Here is an 11355-nt window from a genome sequence, read left to right as displayed (position 1 = left end):
TCTCGAAGGAAGGCCTCGGCCTTAATCGTCCACGACAAACAGCTCGACGAGGCATGAAGCACCCACGGGAGCCGGAGCACGACGATGCAGAGTCTCGGTTCACAGGAGCCTGGGAAGAACATCCCGTACGGAACCCTTTACCCGAAAACATCCGAACCGCACATGCTCGCGACAGTCCTGCCGTTAGAGAATGCACCGTGCACGCGACCGAGTAAGGCCACTCAGAGACATCCATTTCCCAGGTATATGCCCCCTACGCACTTTTGGTGGCGCAACTCGCACGAACAGTCCCACCTCGACCCCGTATACAAGCTTTTTTGCCTCGAAGAGTTCGTCGGAGACGAAGAAGCAACCTTCAGTGCAACCGTAGCACTCTTTTGTGCAACCGCCCAAACAACGCCCCCTCTACCCTCTGTCGAAACACTCGGCATTGCTGCTCCCTAAGGTGAGCTTCTCCTCATAGGCAATTCCGCTCTTATCCGGTCACGTTTGTGTGCCCGAATTTCGCAAGGCAACCTCCATGGGACATGGAAAAGACTCGAGAAGAGAGCTCGCTCACGGGAGAGAGAAGCCAAGGAGACCACGAGAGTGCTGAGAGTGGGACAGCGCTGAATAGGCGGGAGAAGCCTGCGCGTATAAACGGAGATATATATCCAATTGCAACGAAGGAACGTGCCAAAGATCGAGAACAATGGCAGAAATGCTAGTAACGTGCACTTCGGGACCAACGCATCACCGGAAGACAACCGCCAAACATCGAAAGAGTCGCGATGCTCCGCAACCTACGTGCAAAGCGGTCGCACACCGGGTAAGGGAGTGAGAGCCCCAAACATAGCTGGGCGAGGCGCTCACTCCGCTCTTTAATATCTCGTTAATACCGCCAAGGAAATGGCACAAGCACACACACACAAGCATCCTTGGAAGAGGACAGTTCGAGTGACAGGTCAAATCCAAGAGTTCCGAAGACTACCTCCAGGAACAATCGGGAACAAGACCGATTACAAGTCGTCGAGTCTGTTACTGGGCGAACACGAGATGCGCACAGGAAATCGATCAGCCCTCACAATGGCCCAAGGCCAGAGATCGGACTGCTACGATTTACCCCAACAATCATCGTGCCACTCTTCGCAGAGAGGTGATAGACGCCAACGAGCCCGCGCATAGCAATCGAGGTGTAAAAAGGGCGTTGAAGGCAGGAAGCCTGGACGAAAGAGGCTACGAGGTCACCTCGAAGCGGTCTAAGAATCGGGCGCACTTGGGGCGACTACCAGTGCCAACCCCTTATCCCGCGGTGCGTCCGACACACAGAAATTTAAAAGGCGGCCAAGGAGCCTCCCCGCATAGCAATCGGGGTGTGAGGTTACGGATGCAGCATTGATAGCAATCGAGGTGGGAGGCGAAGGATGCAGAAGTGAGAGCCGAGGGATGTAGCAGAGATAGCAATCGGGGTGTGTGATGCAGAAGAGATAGCAATCGAGGTATGCGGTGGGAAGGGCCCAGCAGCCAGAATGCATGAAGCGACGGATGAAGCAGTGATGACAACCGGGCTGTGAGGAGAGGAGGGATGCAGCCAAGAAAGCAATCAGGGCTCGAGGCAAGGGATGCATCAAGGATAGCAATCATGTTGTGAGGCGAGATTCCAAAGGCTAAACGTGAGAGGCTGCAGGGTCGACTCAGAGAGGTCTATGCATGTGAGAGGCTGAAAGCAAGGTCAACTCGGAGCGGTCTATGCATCGGGCGCGCTTGGGGCGACTACCAGTGCCAACCCCTTATCCCGCGACGCGTCCGACAAAGAGAACGTTCCAAGGCGGCAGAGGAGGTTACCAGCCGAAGGATGCAGTAGCAATAACAGGTATAGTTCCGCGGCGGCCGAGAAGACTCACCGCATAGGAATCAGGATGCGAGGCGAGGGATGCAGCGGGAAGGCCCCGACGGCTAAACGGAAGAGGCTGCAGGGCCGCCTCGGAATGGTCCAAGCATCGGACGCGATTGGGACGACTACCAGTGCCAACCCCTTATCCCGCGATGCGTCCGATACACAGATAGTTCCAAGGCGGCCGAGGAGCCTCACCGCATATCAATCGGGGTGCGAGGCGAGGGATGGGGCGGGAAGGCCCCAACGGCTAGACGGAAGAGGCTTCAGGGCCACCTCGGAATGCTCCAAGCATCGGACGCGCTTGGGGCGACTACCAGTGCCAACCCCTTATCCCGCGATGCGTCCGATACACAGATGGTTCCAAGGCGGCCGAGGAGCCTCACCGCATAGCAATCGGGGGTGCGAGGCGAGGGATGGGGCGGGAAGGCCCCAACGGCTAGACGGAAGAGGCTTCAGGGCCGCCTCGGAATGGTCCAAGCATCGGACGCGCTTGGGGCGACTACCAGTGACAACCCCTCATCCCGCGATGCGTCCGATACGAAGATGGTTCCAAGGCGGCCGAGGAGCCTCACCGCATAGCAATCGGGGTGCGAGGTGAGGGATGCGGCGAGATGGCCCCAACGGCTAGACGGAAGAGGCCACAGGGCCGCGTCGGAATAGTCCAAGCATCGGACGCGCTTGGGGCGACTACCAGTGACAACCCCTTATCCCGCGATGCGTCCGATACGAAGATAGTTCCAAGGCGGCCGAGGAGCCTCACCGCATAGCAATCCGGGTGCGAGGTGGGGGATGCGGCGAGATGGCCCCAACGGCTAGACGGAAGAGGCTGCAGGGCCGCCTCGGAATAGTCCAAGCATCGGACGCGCTTGGGGCGACTACCAGTGACAACCCCTTATCCCGCGATGCTTCCGATACGAAGACAGTTCCAAGGCGGCCGAGGAGCCTCACCGCATAGCAATGGGGGTGCGAGGTGAGGGATGCGGCGAGATGGCCCCAACGGCTAGACGGAAGAGGCCACAGGGCCGCCTCGGAATAGTCCAAGCATCGGACGCGCTTGGGGCGACTACCAGTGACAACCCCTTATCCCGCGATGCATCCGATACGAAGATAGTTCCCAGGCGGCCGAGGAGCCTCACCGCATAGCAATCGGGGTGCGAGGCGAGGGATGCGGCGAGATGGCCCCAAAGGGTAGACGGAAGAGGCTGCGGGGCCGCCTCGGAATAGTCCAAGCATCGAACGCGCTTGGGGCGACTACCACTGCCAACCCCTTATCCCGCGATGCGTCCGATACACAGATAGTTCCGAGGCGGCCGAGGAGCTGGGGGATGCGGCGAGATGGCCCCAACGGCTAGACGGAAGAGGCTGCAGGGCCGCCTCGGAATAGTCCAAGCATCGGACGCGCTTGGGGCGACTACCAGTGACAACCCCTTATCCCGCGATGCGTCCGATACACAGATAGTTCCGAGGCGGCCAAGGAGCCTCACCGCATAGCAATCGTGGTGCGAGGTGGGGGATGCAGCGAGATGGCCCCAACGGCTAGACGGAAGAGGCTGCAGGGCCGCCTCGGAATGGTCCAAGCATCGGACGCGCTTGGGGCGACTACCACTGCCAACCCCTTATCCCGCGATGCGTCCGATACACAGATAGTTCCAAGGCGGCCGAGGAGCCTCACCGAATAGCAATCGGGGTGCGAGGCGAGGGATGCGGCGAGAAAGCCCCAACGGCTAGAGGGAAGAGGCTTCAAGTCCGCCTCGGAATGGTCCAAGCATCGGACGCGCTTGGGGCGACTACCAGTGACAACCCCTTATCCCGCGACGCGTCCGATACACAGATAGTTCCAAGGCGGCCGAGGAGCCTCACCGCATAGCAATCGGGGTGCGAGGCGAGGGATGCGGCGAGAAGGACCCAACGGCTAGACGGAAGAGGCTTCAGGGCCGCCTCGGAATGGTCCAAGCATCGGACGCGCTTGGGGCGACTACCAGTGACAACCCCTTATCCCGCGACGCGTCCGATACACAGATAGTTCCAAGGCGGCCGAGGAGCCTCACCGCATAGCAATCGGGGTGCGAGGCGAGGGATGCGGCGAGAAGGACCCAACGGCTAGACGGAAGAGGCTTCAGGTCCGCCTCGGAATGGTCCAAGCATCGGACGCGCTTGGGGCGACTACCAGTGACAACCCCTTATCCCGCGACGCGTCCGATACACAGATAGTTCCAAGGCGGCCGAGGAGCCTCACCGCATAGCAATCGGGGTGCGAGGCGAGGGATGCGGCGAGAAGGACCCAACGGCTAGACGGAAGAGGCTTCAGGGCCGCCTCGGAATGGTCCAAGCATCGGACGCGCTTGGGGCGACTACCAGTGACAACCCCTTATCCCGCGATGCGTCCGATACACAGATAGTTCCAAGGCGGCCGAGGAGCCTCACCGCATAGCAATCGGGGTGCGAGGCGAGGGATGCGGCGAGAAGGACCCAACGGCTAGACGGAAGAGGCTTCAGGGCCGCCTCGGAATGGTCCAAGCATCGGACGCGCTTGGGGCGACTACCAGTGACAACCCCTTATCCCGCGACGCGTCCGATACACAGATAGTTCCAAGGCGGCCGAGGAGCCTCACCGCATAGCAATCGGGGTGCGAGGCGAGGGATGCGGCAAGAAGGACCCAACGGCTAGACGGAAGAGGCTTCAGGGCCGCCTCGGAATGGTCCAAGCATCGGACGCGCTTGGGGCGACTACCAGTGACAACCCCTTATCCCGCGACGCGTCCGATACACAGATAGTTCCAAGGCGGCCGAGGAGCCTCACCGCATAGCAATCGGGGTGCGAGGCGAGGGATGCGGCGAGAAGGACCCAACGGCTAGACGGAAGAGGCTTCAGGTCCGCCTCGGAATGGTCCAAGCATCGGACGCGCTTGGGGCGACTACCAGTGACAACCCCTTATCCCGCGACGCGTCCGATACACAGATAGTTCCAAGGCGGACGAGGAGCCTCACCGCATAGCAATCGGGGTGCGAGGCGAGGGATGCGGCGAGAAGGACCCAACGGCTAGACGGAAGAGGCTTCAGGGCCGCCTCGGAATGGTCCAAGCATCGGACGCGCTTGGGGCGACTACCAGTGACAACCCCTTATCCCGCGACGCGTCCGATACACAGATAGTTCCAAGGCGGCCGAGGAGCCTCACCGCATAGCAATCGGGGTGCGAGGCGAGGGATGCGGCGAGAAGGACCCAACGGCTAGACGGAAGAGGCTTCAGGGCCGCCTCGGAATGGTCCAAGCATCGGACGCGCTTGGGGCGACTACCAGTGACAACCCCTTATCCCGCGATGCGTCCGATACACAGATAGTTCCAAGGCGGCCGAGGAGCCTCACCGCATAGCAATCGGGGTGCGAGGCGAGGGATGCGGCGAGAAGGACCCAACGGCTAGACGGAAGAGGCTTCAGGGCCGCCTCGGAATGGTCCAAGCATCGGACGCGCTTGGGGCGACTACCAGTGACAACCCCTTATCCCGCGACGCGTCCGATACACAGATAGTTCCAAGGCGGCCGAGGAGCCTCACCGCATAGCAATCGGGGTGCGAGGCGAGGGATGCGGCGAGAAGGACCCAACGGCTAGACGGAAGAGGCTTCAGGGCCGCCTCGGAATGGTCCAAGCATCGGACGCGCTTGGGGCGACTACCAGTGACAACCCCTTATCCCGCGACGCGTCCGATACACAGATAGTTCCAAGGCGGCCGAGGAGCCTCACCGCATAGCAATCGGGGTGCGAGGCGAGGGATGCGGCGAGAAGGACCCAACGGCTAGACGGAAGAGGCTTCAGGGCCGCCTCGGAATGGTCCAAGCATCGGACGCGCTTGGGGCGACTACCAGTGACAACCCCTTATCCCGCGACGCGTCCGATACACAGATAGTTCCAAGGCGGCCGAGGAGCCTCACCGCATAGCAATCGGGGTGCGAGGCGAGGGATGCGGCGAGAAGGACCCAACGGCTAGACGGAAGAGGCTTCAGGGCCGCCTGGGAATGGTCCAAGCATCGCACGCGCTTGGGGCGACTACCAGTGACAACCCCTTATCCCGCGACGTGTCCGATACACAGATAGTTCCAAGGCGGCCGAGGAGCCTCACCGCATAGCAATCGGGGTGCGAGGCGAGGGATGCGGCGAGAAGGACCCAACGGCTAGACGGAAGAGGCTTCAGGGCCGCCTCGGAATGGTCCAAGCATCGGACGCGCTTGGGGCGACTACCAGTGACAACCCCTTATCCCGCGACGCGTCCGATACACAGATAGTTCCAAGGCGGCCGAGGAGCCTCACCGCATAGCAATCGGGGTGCGAGTCGAGGGATGCGGCGAGAAGGACCCAACGGCTAGACGGAAGAGGCTTCAGGGCCGCCTCGGAATGGTCCAAGCATCGGACGCGCTTGGGGCGACTACCAGTGACAACCCCTTATCCCGCGATGCGTCTGATACACAGATAGTTCCAAGGCGGCCGAGGAGCCTCACCGCATAGCAATCGGGGTGCGAGGCGAGGGATGCGGCGAGAAGGACCCAACGGCTAGACGGAAGAGGCTTCAGGGCCGCCTCGGAATGGTCCAAGCATCGGACGCGCTTGGGGCGACTACCGTTGCCAACCCCTTATCCCGCGATGCGTCTGATACACAGATAGTTCCGAGGCGGCCGAGGAGCCTCACCGCATAGCAATCGGGTTGCGAGGCAGATTATTGGGAAGGGAACCCCCTGGGATGCGGCTCAAGCAGTGCCCAAAGGGACTGGAATGCGGAATCACATCGAGAGACCCAAATGCTATACGAGGGCTCAAATCGAATTATCGATTTGGCCACGACATGGACGCATCGGAACGACTACCTTTGCCGAACCACTCGCAATTGCATCCATACCGAAACCAATAGACATTTCCGTTAGAGCCCTCGCATAGCATTCGGGAATCTCGCATGCCCCTCTAAATCGACCAATGCTGGCGCTCAACGAAAATCCGAGCGCTACCACCGTTCGAGCGCCAGCATTGGTCGAGTTAGAGGGGCACGGGGGAGAATGCTCCAGTCAACACCTCCCCTATATAAGTTATTTGTCCGATTCTCGCACAACCGTAGTCTGCCTCGTCGAATCAAACAACGGTCCCAGATTCCGACTTCCGTTCCGTAGAGACCCAAAAGCTAGATGGAGGCTCGCAAGAAAGAGAGTCGGCGCATAGCAATCGGGTTTCTCGAACGTTTAGGGACCGAGCTCACTTGCGGATAGGGCAAAATCCGCCAAGCAACCCAAAAGCTAGACGGGGGCTCGAATCGAATCGCCTAGGCGGCCACAACAACGACGTGTTGGATCGACTACCAGTGCCAAACCATTCAGCAAGACTAGTCTGTGTCGAGGCCGGATAGAGATTCTCAGAGAGCGCCCGTATAGCATTTAGGAGACCTGCCGCGTCCCTCACACTCGACAAATGGTGGTGCACGTTTATAAATCCGAGCGATCCCAACCCTTTCAAGCACCAACATCGGTCGAGATAGAGGGGCACGGAGGGGGCTGCGTGAGACAACACAGTCCCCTATATAAGTTATTTGTCCGATTCTCACACATCCGAAGAATGGTCATCAAATCGGACAACAGCCCAAACTTCCGACTTCCGTCCCAGAAAGCCCAAGAGCTATCTAAAACGTTCATGGCCGGAACTCGATCGCGGCTATACCAGTCCGCCAAGCAACCCAAAAGCTAGACTGGAGCTCTAGTCGAATCACCTCTGTGGCCATTGCAAGGACGTGTTGGAGCGACTACCATTGCCGAACCATTCCGCAGGTCGAGTCCATACCAAGGCCGCATAGAGATTCACGATGAGCTCCTGCATAGCAATCAGGAGACTTGCCGTGTCCATCACAATCGATAAATCCTGGTGCAAGATTTTTGCATCCGAGCGCTCCAACCAGTCGAGCACCAGCATCAATCGACATAAACGGGCACGGGGGGAGGATGCTCGAGAACACTACCTCCCCTATATAAGTTATTTGTCCGATTCTCAAGCAGCCGAAGTCTGGTCATCGAATCGGGTCAAAGACCACAACTTCCGACTTTACCCACAATGCAAGTCATCGAATCGAACATCGGCCCCCGAGTCGGACTCCATGCGTATGTCAGGTCATCGGACCCAAATTCCGCCTTCCTGCGCATGGCGGGCCATCAATATCAACTCGGTCATCGGACCCAAACTCCGCCTTTCTGCGCATGGCACGCCTTCAAATCGGTCATCGGACCCAAATTCCGCCTTCCTGTGCATGGCGGGCCATCAACATCAACTCGGTCATCGGACCCAAATTCCGCCTTTCTGCGCATGGCACGCCATCAACTCGGTCATCGGACCCAAATTCCGCCTTCCTGCGCATGGCAGGTCATCGGACACAAATTCAGACCTCGCCAATATGCCTACGTATCGAATCGGTCATCGGACCCAACTTCCGACTTCATCCATACTGTAGGGTCTTTGAGGTTGGCGCGGTGCGCTCAACCCGGGGAGTCGACCCATCGAAGCATACACCTCCCCTATATAAGCTATTTGTCCGATTCCCACACCTGTGTAGTTTGCACCTCTGACCAGGACATCGACCCCAACTTCCGAACTCGACTGCAACGACGGCACCAGCGCCTTGGTGCGCACCTTGCGACGCACAGTCCCAACATTCGCCTTCCTGCACATGGCAGGTCATCGGACCCAAATTCCGACCTCGCGAGTATGCCTACATATCGAATCGGTCATCGGACACAACTTCCGACTTCATCCATACCGTAGGGTCTTTGAGGTTGGCGCGGTGCGCTCAACCCGGGGAGTCGACCCAACGAAGCATACACCTCCCCTATATAAGCTATTTGTCCGATTCCCACACCTGTGTAGTTTGCACCTCCGATCAGGACATCGACCCCAACTTCCGAACTCGCCTGCAACGACCGAACCAGCGCCTTGGTGCGCACCTTGCAACGCACAGTGCCAACATTCGCCTTCCTGCACATGGCAGGTCATCGGACCCAAATTCCGACCTCGCGAGTATGCCTACATATCGAATCGGTCATCGGACCCAACTTCCGACTTCATCCATACCGTAGGGTCTTTGAGGTTGGCGCGGTGCGCTCAACCCGGGGAGTCGACCCAACGAAGCATACACCTCCCCTATATAAGCTATTTGTCCGATTCCCACACCTGTGTAGCTTGCACCTCCGATCAGGACATCGACCCCAACTTCCGAACTCGACTAAAAAGACCGCACCAGCACCTTGGTGTGCACCTTGCAACGCACAGTGCCAACATTCGCCTTCCTGCACATGGCAGGTCATCGGACCCAAATTCCGACCTCATGAGCATACCTACTAATCGAATCGGTCATCGGACCCAACTTCCGACTTCATCCATACCGTAGGGTCTTTGAGGTTGGCGCGGTGCGCTCAACCTGGGGAGTCGACCCATCGAAGCATACACCTCCCCTATATAAGCTATTTGTCCGATTCCGACACCTGTGTAGTTTGCACCTCCGCTCAGGACATCGACCCCAACTTCCGAACTCGCCTGCAACGACCGAACCAGCGCCTTGGTGCGCACCAAAAGTGCGCACTTTTGGAGGGCACTTTTGTGCGCTCCAAAGGTGCGCACTTTTGGAGGGCACTTTTGTGCGCTCCAAAGGTGCGCACTTTTGGAGGGCACTTTTTGGAGGGCACTTTTGTGCGCTCCAAAGGTGCGCACTTTTGGAGGGCACTTTTTGGAGGGCACTTTTCTGCGCTCCAAAGGTGCGCACTTTTGGAGGGCACTTTTTGGAGGGCACTTTTCTGCGCTCCAAAGGTGCGCACTTTTGGAGGGCACTTTTTGGAGGGCACTTTTCTGCGCTCCAAAGGTGCGCACTTTTGGAGGGCACTTTTTGGAGGGCACTTTTCTGCGCTCCAAAGGTGCGCACTTTTGGAGGGCACTTTTGTGCACTCCAAAGGTGCACACTTTTGGAGGGCACTTTTTGGAGGGCACTTTTCTGCACTCCAAAGGTGCGCACTTTTGGAGGGCACTTTTTGGAGGGCACTTTTGTGCGCTCCAAAGGTGCGCACTTTTGGAGGGCACTTTTTGGAGGGCACTTTTGTGCGCTCCAAAGGTGCGCACTTTTGGAGGGCACTTTTGTGCACTCCAAAGGTGCGCACTTTTGGAGGGCACTTTTCCTGCGCTCCAAAGGTGCACACCTAGGTGAGCACCTTCGACCACACCTTGTAGCACACCAAACTCTGACTTTCGACTTCATCCGCAATGCAGGGTCTTTGAGGTTGGCGCAATGCGCACAACCAGGGGAGTCGACCCATCAAACCCAACACCTCCCCTATATAAGCTATTTGTCTGATTCTCATACATGCGTAGCCTGCAGGAGCAATTAGGACATCGACCCCAACTTTCGGCTTCTAAACGAAAACAAGGTCTTTGAGGTTGGTGTAATGCGAACAACTAGGGGAGTCAACCCATCAAACCCAACACCTCCCCTATATAAGCTATTTGTCTGATTCTCATACATGTGTAGTCTACAGGAGCAATTAGGACATCGACCCCAACTTTTGACTTCTTAACGAAAACAAGGTCTTTGAGGTTGACGTAATGCGCACAACCAGGGGAGTCGACCCATCAAACCCAACACCTCCCCTATATAAGCTATTTGTCCGATTCTCATACATGTGTAGCCTACAGGAGCCATTAGGACATTGACCCCAACTTTTGACTTCTTAACGAAAACAAGGTCTTTGAGGTTGGCGTAATGCGCACAACCAAGGGAGTTGACCCATCAAACCCAACACCTCCCCTATATAAGCTATTTGTCTGATTCTCATACATGTGTAGCCTGCAACAACGATTAGGACATCCACCCCAACTTCTGAATTCGTCTGCGTTGACCGCACCAAAGGTGCACGCCTTGGTGCTCACCAAAATCCGACTTCCGACTTCTTCTGCTATGCGGGGTCTTTGAGGTTGGCGCAGTGCGCACAACCAGGGGAGTCAACCCACCGAATGCAACACCTCCCCTATATAAGCTATTTGTCTGATTCTCATACATGCGTAGACTGCAGCAATGATTAGGACATCCACCCCAACTTTTGACTTCTTAAACAAGACAGGGTCTTTGAAGTTGGTGCAGTGCACACAACCAGGGGAGTCGACCCATCAAACGCAACACCTCCCCTATATAAAGCTATTTGTCCGATTCTCATACGTGTAGTCTGCAGCAGCGATTAGGACATCGACCCCAACTTCCGAATTCGTTTGCATTGACCGCACCAAAGGTGCACGCCTTGGTGTGCACCTTGGAGTGCACTTTGGTGCTCACCTCGGTGCACACTTTGGTGTGCACCTCGGTGTGCACCAAAGGTGCGCACCTTGGAGCGCACCAAAGGTGTACACTTTGGAGCGCACCACATAGGGTCTTTGAGAGGTTGGCGCAGTGCGCACACCAAGGTGGGTGTTGAGGTGCGT

This window comes from Cryptomeria japonica, unplaced genomic scaffold (assembly GCF_030272615.1).
Source record: "Cryptomeria japonica unplaced genomic scaffold, Sugi_1.0 HiC_scaffold_113, whole genome shotgun sequence".
NCBI classification, from domain to species: domain Eukaryota; kingdom Viridiplantae; phylum Streptophyta; class Pinopsida; order Cupressales; family Cupressaceae; genus Cryptomeria; species Cryptomeria japonica.
Note: the sequence above shows the minus strand (reverse complement) of the source record.